This window comes from Hordeum vulgare, chromosome 5H (assembly GCF_904849725.1).
Source record: "Hordeum vulgare subsp. vulgare chromosome 5H, MorexV3_pseudomolecules_assembly, whole genome shotgun sequence".
Classification (NCBI taxonomy): domain Eukaryota; kingdom Viridiplantae; phylum Streptophyta; class Magnoliopsida; order Poales; family Poaceae; genus Hordeum; species Hordeum vulgare.
The window spans coordinates 268804221-268813884 of NC_058522.1; positions in this window are offsets into that span (position 1 = coordinate 268804221).

The window sequence follows — 9664 nt, forward strand, 5'->3', positions numbered from 1 at the left end:
GTTTGCTTGAAGTATTATTGTTTTCATGTCAATAGCAAACTATTGTTTTGAATCTTACGGATCTGAACATTCATGTCACATGAAAGAAGTTGCAAAGGACAACTACGCTAGGTAGCATTCCACATCAAAAATTCAGTCTTTATCACTTCCCTACTCGAGGACGAGCAGGAGTTAAGCTTGGGGATGCTTGATACGTCTCCAACGTATCTATAATTTTTGATGGTTTCATGCTATTATCATGTCAAACTTTGGATGTTTTGTATGCCTTATATATATTTTTTGGGACTAACTTATTAACTCAGTGCCAAGTGCCAGTTCCTGTTTTTTCCGTGTTTTTGACCCTTTTCAGAGGAGGATTTTAAACGGAGTCCAAACGGAATAAAACTTCCAAAAAGATTTTTTCCAGAACAGAAGATACGCAGAAAGCTTGGGAACCAAGGCAGGGAGTCCCGGGGGAGGCCACAAGCCCCCATGGCGCGACCAGGGGGGCCCGCACATCCCAGGCTTGTGGGCTCCCTGGGCCTTGTTGACGTGTCCCTGACTTGATGCCTTCGCGACAACAGAGCCAGAACTGCTCCCAGTTGCTCAACAATTAGCAATTGTCTTGCAATGGCCCACCAGCGCATGGGTTCACGGCAGTTTTCGAGGGTAGAGTATTCGACCCAAATTTGTTGGTTCACCAGGCAGGAGGTGAGAGGATACTCTCGAGTATTAGCAGTTGAATGTGTTAGATTCAACCACACCTGAAAGATTAGTGTCTGCAAGCAAAGTATCAGCAGCAAAGTAGTATGATAACAACAGTGCCAGAAACGATCTGTTCACGGCAGACTATTCCTAACTGTTGTATCAATGGCGCCAGAAGTTGCTCGTAGACGGAAATAGTCTATTCTCATCAACGTCGAGCGAAAAAGTATTGTAGCAGGTAGCAGCAGTGTAGTGGGACAGCAGTAGTGACAGCGGTAGCAAGTTGCAACAGTAGCAAGTAATAGCAGTAGCAAGCAACAGTAGTAACAGCAGCAGAGCAAAACAAGTAACAACAGCAGAGTAAAACAAGGAACAACAGCAGTGGGACAAACTCGTAGGAAATGGATCGGTGATTCTTTTGGATGATATTCATCATGCAACAGTTATAACACGGAGAGATATGTGGCTAGCTCCCGTTCGTCAATGTAATGTAGGCATGCATTCCGTGTGTAGTCATACGTGCTTAGGGAAAAGAACTTGCATGACATCTATTGTCCATCCCTCCCGTGGCAGCGGGGTCCAAAATGATACTACAGGATATTAAGGTTCTCCTTTTAATAAAGAACCGGAACAACGCATTAGCACTTGGTGAACACATGAACTCCTCAAACTATGGTCATCACCGGGAGTGGTTCCGGTTATTGTCACTCCGGGGTTGCCGGGTCATAACACATAGTAGGTAACTACAACTTGCAAGATCGGATCTAAAACACACATATATTGGTGACAACATAATAATTTCAGATCTGAAATCATGGCACTCGGGCCCTAGTGACAAGCATTAAGCATGGCAAAGTGGTAGCAACATCAATCTCAGAACATAGTGGATACTAGGGATCAATCCCCATCAAAACTAACTTGATTACATGATAGATCTCATCCTACTCATCACCGCCCAGCGAGCCTACGAATAGATTACTCACGAACGATGAAGAGCTTCATGGAATTGGAGAGGGAAGAAGGTTGATGATGACGATGGCGACGATTTCCCCTCTCCGGAGCCCAAAACGGACTCCAGATCTGTCCTCGAGATGAAGAACTGGATGCGGCGGCGCCTCCGTATCGCAAACGCGACGAAATCTTCTCTTCTGATTTTTTTTCTGGGCGAAAGTGAATTTATAGAGCTGAGTTTGGGGGCGGCAGAGCCACGTGGGCCCCACAAGCATGCTTGCCGCGACCAGGGGGTGGCCGCGGCAACACGGCTTGTGGCCCACTGGCCCATCCGCTCCGGTGGATCTTTGTGCAGGTATTTTTCATATTTTCCAGAAAAATTCTCCGTAAATTTTCAGGACGTTCTGAGAACTTTCATCTCTGCACAAAAACAACACCATGGCAGTTCTGCTGAAAACAGCGTCAGTCCGGGTTAGTTCCATTCAAATCATGCAAATTAGAGTCCAAAACAAGGGAAAAGAGTTTGGAAAAGTAGATACGATAGAGACGTATCAACTCCCCCAAGCTTAAAACCTTGCTTGTCCTCAAGCAACCCAGTTGATAAACTGAAAGAGAAAGAAAAACTTTGACAAACTCTGTTTGATCTTGTTGTTGCAACTATGTCTAACTCGTAACCAGAATTTCAGCAAGATCACAAGTTAACGACATAAGTAAGTGACACAAAGGTCTCACGGTAAACTAATATCAATGGCATAACCAGCTAGCGAGCAAATAATAATGAGTTTCAGATACCAACAATTCAATCAAAACAAGCATGAAGCAATATGAATAGGTGGTATCTCGCTAGCTCTTTCTGAGACCGCAAAACATTAATGCTGAGCACTTTCAAAGATCAAGGGCTGACTAAACATTGTAATTCATAGCAACGAAGATCCAGTCATAGTCATACTCAATATCAATCAAAAGCGAAGCATAAAAATGATAGAGGTGATCTCTAATTGGTGCTTATATAAGAAGGGGATGACTCAACAGGAAAAAAAGTAGACATGCCCTTCGCAGAGGGAAGCATTGATTTGCAGAGGTGTCAGAGCTCAAGCTTTGAAAACAGAGATAATAATTTTGGGTTGCATGCTTTCATTGTCAACTCAATGACCAAGAGATCTCAATATCTTCCATGCTACTCATGCTATAGGCGGTTCCCAAACAGAAAAGTGAAGTTTTAACTCCCCCACCACCAATCAATCATACTCCACGGCTAGCCGAATCCTCGGGTACCGTCCATACTAACATCAATCCGGGGGGAGTCTTGTTTTACAGTTATGTTTTCGATTTAAGCGTGGAACTGGGCATCCCAATTACCGGCCCCTTTCTCGTGAATGACAGTGAATAAACACATGTCGAGGATAACACGCCTAACATGGAAGATACCAATAGCCCCCTGTCACCACATGAATGGTTCAGGCATACAAAACAGAATATTTCTTGAAGGTTTAGAGAATGGCACATGCAAATTTACTTGGAATGGCAGGTAAATACCGCAAATAGGTAGGTATGGTGGACTCTCATGGAAAAACTTTTGGGTTTATGGAAGTGGATGCACAAGCAGTATTCCGCTTTGTACAAGTGAATGCTAGCAAAAGACTGGGAAGCGACCAACTAGAGAGCGACAACAGTCATCAGAATGCAATGAGTTTGACTAACATGGAATGCAAGCATGAACAGGATATAGATCACCATGAACACGAACATCATAGAGGCTATGTTGATTTTGTTTCAACTACATGCATGAACATGCGCCAAGTCAAGCCACTTGAATCATTCAAAGGAGAATACCATCCTATCATACTACATCATAGTTATCTCAAAATCTATGTTGGCATTCAAGACAAACCATTATAAGCTCCTAGCTAAATAAGCATGGCATCAGAAACTATGATCTCTAAGTTGTCATTGCAAACATGGTTCTCTCACAACAAAGCTTAATCTGGGACGACAAGCTAGTCATATTTACAAAAACAAAATAGATAGAGTTCATACCAGCTTTTCCAGTCTCAGTCACTTCATCATATATAATCATCATTGTCTTTCACTTGCACGATCGAACGATGTGAACAATAATAAGAGTGCTCGTGCATTGGACTAAGCTGAAATCTGCAGGCAAACACAAAGGAGAAGACAAAGTAATATGACTCTTTGAAAGCTAAACAGGTATGCATACAAGAGCTACTAAACATTGTAACCAATACCTTCTACCTTGACCCAGAGAAAAATAAAACTATTTACACGGGAAAGCTCCCAACAAGCAAAAAAAGAAAGGAAAATCTTTTTGGGTTTTCTCAAAAGGACAAAAAACAAGAAAACGAAATAAACTGGCATGGGTAATAAAGTGGCAAAGTGTAAACACTGACGAACAAAGTGAAAGCATAAGCATGAATGTAAGGTCGGTGAGAACACGTACTCCCCCAAGCTTAGGCGTTTGGCCTAGCTTGGTCTACTCCCAAGGCAGGAAATAACCAGCTCTGGGATACTCCGGAGTGGACTGTGGATGCCACTGCTGTGTGAGCTCCTCTGGTTCCCACTGATAAACTGGCGTCTGGTACTCGACTGGCGGCTCGGGCATGGGCACCTGTGGTTGGGCTAAGCCCCAATATGCGTAGATGTCCGAAGGCATAATAGTGTACCTGCCTGCATGAAGATCGAACAAAGAAGGAGCAGGCAAAGTAATAGTCTCTCGAGTACCCTGACTAAATACCAGGTTATAAATCATCCGTCTACTACCATCTCTATCCAGAAAATCATGGCGGACCATGTTGTCATAATCCAGATATTTCTCAGGAAGAAGCATCTCTTCTTCCTTGCGAAGTCTAATAGGTATCTTAAAGTGTCTAGCAAGACGAGTAGCATAGATACCTCCATAGACGACACCTTTGGAACGGTTTGTGTTCAACTGCTAAGCTACTATAGCACCTAGGCTATAAGTCTTAGTGCTATAAAGGCCTTCGCGCAAAACCTCAAGGTCTGGAGAACTAAGTGATCCAGCCTCCCCACGGCCAATCAAACATTTTCCCACAAATAATGAGAAGTACCGAAGCACAGGAAAATGTATGCTAGCAATTCTAGCGCGAGACACTCCTCTCCCCTGTCCAACAGCAATAGTACCTATGAAATCCTCCAAGTCCCGTGGACGAGGATCATGAATATCCCCAACATAAGGTAATTTGCATGCATTGCAAAAATCCGGTAGTGTCATGCACTGGGGGATATCGTACAACATGAACTCAACCATGGGAGGATTCTTCCTCGGGTAAAAGTTGAAGCTTTGAACGAAAATATTGGCGAGGAGGAGGTATTGTGAGCACTTATATTCAACGAACGCTGTAAGACCTGCGTTCTCCACCAAGTAATAAAAGTCTTCATAAAGCCCGGCAACGCACAAAAATTCATCACTTGGACACTCGCAAGCTCAAACTTCTGTGAATCGAGGAACCACGTACTTGGGGAGGTTCTTCTCATCCTCCTTGGGGTTATGGCTTGAAGAGCCTCTCAAGAACCTCCTCATCTTTTTCCTTTTCTAGCTCTGAAAAATTCTGAAATTTTTGGAGACTTCGAAAGAAAAGTGAATAAAGATTAGCCCAACTCATAACAACTACTCCTACTAGTGCCTAGAGACCGTATCACGCGCTAAAACTACTTGGGACCAGCTAAAATCAACATTTCAAGCTCAAGAACAGGGTCACCAAGGTAGCAAGAATACGCGAAGGATAAAGCACTAGAGCAAAAACTAATTGGACCAATGGATGAGTCACTTACCAAGGAGTAATTTCCCCAAAACGGTTTGGAGAATGATGCTTTGAGCAAGGAGCTCAGAAAGCACAGCCAAATGAGCAAGAACACGGGTTTGAGCTGCGAAAAGATTTTTTCTGGAGGTAGAGGAAGAGGATGGGAGCTGGAATGAGTGAAGGGGGGCCGTGTGGGCCCCACAAGCTTGCTTGCCACAGCCAGGGGAGTGGTCGCGATGACAGGGCTTGTGGCCCACTGGGGTGGCCGCCAAGCTAGCTCTCAGTCCCAGTATTTTTCAAATATTCCAGAAAAAATCATACTAGATTTTCAGGACCATCAGAGAACTTTTATTTTTGGGGTATTTTTCTCCGGGACGCTAAAACAGAAAACAGGAAAAACTAAACTAAACCTATCATTTTTCTTCTAAGCAAAAGAAAGTGAAAGCTTAAATCAGAGGTATGTGACTCTTTGATTCATCCATTTCATGGTCATCGAAAGAAATCCGTCAACGGGGTTGATCAAATCCTCATGACAAAACTTTCTCGAATCGCAAGAGAGAACGGAGAATTTTTGAATAGCCACCAAGTCACCTCAATGGGGATATGAATCTCCCCAACAAGCAAATCATACTTCATCTTGACACGAGGAATAGGGCATTCAAAGCTCCCAATAAGAATCGATGAAGTTTTTTCGATAGCATTGATGCAATGTACTTGATATCGTTTCTTCGGAAAGTGCACGATATGCTCATTACCGTTGACATGGAAAGTGACAATGCCTTTGTTGCAATCTATAACAGCCCCTGCAGTGTTTAAAAAGGGTCTTCCGAGGATGACAGCCATGGCATCGTCCTCGGGAATATCCAAGATAACAAAGTCTGTTAAGATAGTGGGGTTAGCAATCACAACAGGCACATCCTCGCAAATGCCAACAGGGAAAGCAATTGATTTGTCGGCCATTTGCAGAGAGATTTCAGTGGGTGTCAACTTATCCAATTCAAGTCTATGATAAAGAGAGAGAGGGATGACACTAACACCGGTTCCAAGGTCACATAAGGCAGTTCTTACGTAGTTTCCTTTAATGGAGCAAGGTATAGTGGGCACTCCTGGATCACCAAGTTTCTTAGGAGTTCCACCTTTGAAAGTGTAATTGGCAAGCATGGTGGAGATCTCAAGATCTGGTATCTTTCATTTATTGGTCACGATATCTTTCATCTACTTGGCATATGGAGACATTTTGAGCATATCAACTAACCGCATCTGTAGAAAGACGGGTCTTATCATTTCAATAAAGCGCTCAAAATCCTCATCATCCTTTTTCTTGGATGGCTTAGGAGGAAAGGGCATAGGTCTCTGAACCCATGGCTCCCTTTCTTTACCATGATTCCTAGGAGTGAAGTCATTCTTATCGTATCTCTTAGGTTGTGGGTTATCAGGATTAACCGTAGGTTCAATCTCCACATCCATATCATTGCTAGGTTGAGCATCATTATGAACATCACTGTCCACATTGTCACCAGGTTCATGTTCATCACCAGATTGTGTTTCTGCATCAGACGCAGAAATATCATTTGGTTCTTCAGGTGTGATAGTATTTGGTGAACTAACATGCAGGTTTCTATCATCCTTCTTCTTCTCCTTAGGATGACTGGATGCATCTGCATTAATTCCTTGAGAATCTTGATCGATTCTCTTAGGATGACCTTCAGGATACAAAGGTTCCTGAGTCATTTTGCCTCCTCTAGTAATGACTCTGACCGAGTTGTCATTTAATTCATTGAGCAGGTCATTTTGAGCTTTAAGTACTTGTTCTACGTGAGTAGTAATCATAGAGGCATGTTTACTCACAAGCTTCAGATCATTGACATTTCTGTCTACACAAGCACTTAAATGACTAAGCATACGAGTACTTTGTTCCAAATGTCTGCTAACATAATCATTGAAACTTTGTTGTTTGGCAACAAAGTTGTCAAATTCATCAAAGCATAGGCTAGCAGGTTTATCAAAAGGAATATCACTCTCATCAAACCTACGCAGAGAATTTACTTCCACTACCTGTATCGGGTTATCGAGACCATGGATCTCTTCGATAGGTGGCATATTTTTGACATCTTCATATCTAATGCCTTCTCTTGCATAGATTTCTTGGCTTCTTGCATATCTTCGGGACTGAGGAATGGAATACCTGTTTTCTTTGGAGTTGGCTTAGGAGGTGGTTCGGGAATAGTCCAAGCATTATCGTTGATCAAGATATTATTCAGTAGAGTCTTAGCTTGTTCTACAGTTCGTTCCCTAAAAACATAACCGGCACAACTATCTAGATGGTCTCTAGAGGCATCGATAAGTCCGTTATAGAAGATATCAAGTATCTCGTTCTTCTTAAGAGGGTGATCAGGCAAAGCATTCTGTAGCTGGACGATCCTCCCCCAAGCTTGTGGGAGACTCTCCTCTTTGAGTTGAGCAAAGTTGTATATTTCCTGCAAGGCAGCTTGCTTCTTATGGACAGGGAAATATTTCTCACAGAAGTAATAGACCATATCCTGGGGACTACTCACACATCCAGGAGCAAGAGAAGTGAACCAGGCTTTAGCGTCATCCTTTAGATTGAAAGGAAACAACTTAAGGATATAGTAGTGGCGGATCTTCTCCTCACTAGTGAAAAGGGTGGCTATATCGTGTAGTTTGGTAAGATGGGCTACGATCGTCTGAGACTCATAACCGTGGAAAGGATCAGATTCGACTAGAGAGATTATCTCAGGATCGACAGAGAATTCATAATCCTTATCGGTGATAAAGATAGGTGAAGTGGCAAACATCGGGTCGTATTTCATCCTAGCTTTCAGAGATTTTTCTTTCGACTTGAGAAGTAATTTCTCAGCGTCATAGGCATCCTTACACGCAAGAAAATCCTCATCTATCTCTCCCTCCATAACGTAACCCTCAGGTATATCAGGCAATTCATATCTAGGAGAGCTAGATCTAGCAGGAGCAAAAGCAGGTTCTATCTCAATAGTATCGGCAGTTTCAGAAGCATCACGAGCATTGGCAGTAACTCTAGCAATATGAGCATCAAGGAACACCCCTAGTGGCACATCAGGAAAAGTCGCATCTCTAGCAGTATCTAGCATAGCATCATCAGGCAAAATAGCATCTCTAGCAGTATCAGGCATAGCATCTCTTGCACTATCAGGCATAGCATCTCTAGCAATATCAGGCATAGTAGCATCATAAGCATCATCAAGCACATGCGACATATCAAGATTTCTAGTAGGAGGTGATGTCGCAAACTTACTCATAACTGAAGGTGAATTAAGTGCAGAGCTATATGGCAGTTCCTTACGTCCCCTCGTAGTTGAGGGCAAGACTTTGGTTTTTGGATCTTTCAGATTCTTCATAGTGATCAACAGATATAAATCCCATGTGACTCAGAGAATATAGCAACCCTCCCCGGCAACGGCGCCAGAAAAATGCTGCTAACGGAAGTCCCCGGCAACGACACTATAAGAATGTTGTTGACGTGTCCCTTACTTGATGCCTTCGCGACAACAGAGCCAGAACTGCTCCCAGTTGCTCAACAATTAGCAATTGTCTTGCAATGGCGCACCAGCGCGTGGGTTCGCGGTAGTTTTCGAGGGTAGAGTATTCGACCCAAATTTGTTGGTTCGCCAGGCAGGAGGTGAGAGGATACTCTCGATTATTAGCAGCTGAATGTGTCAGATTCAACCACACCTGAAAGATTAGTGTGTGCAAGCAAAGTATCAGCAACAAAGTAGTATGATAACAACGGTGCCAGAAATGATATGTTGACGGCAGACTATTCCTAACTGTTGTATCAATGGCGCCAGAAGTTGCCCGTAGACGGAAATAGTCTTTTCCCGTCAACGTCGAGCGAAAAAGTATTGTAGCAGGTAGCAATAGTGTAATGAGTAACAGAAGTGGCAAGGAACAACAGTAGTGACAGCGGTAGCAAGTGGCAACAGTAGCCAGTAACAGCAGTAGCAAGCAACAGTAGTAACAACAACACAACAAAACAAGTAACAGCAGGAGAGTAAAACAAGTAACAGCAGCAGTGGGACAAAATTGTAGGCAATGGGTGGGTGATTCGTTTGGATGATATTCATCATGCAACAGTTATAACACGGAGAGATATGTGGCTAGCTCCCGTTCGTCAATGTGATGTAGGCATGCATTCCGTGTGTAGTCATACGTGCTTAGGGAAAAGAACTTGCATGACATCTATTGTCCATCCC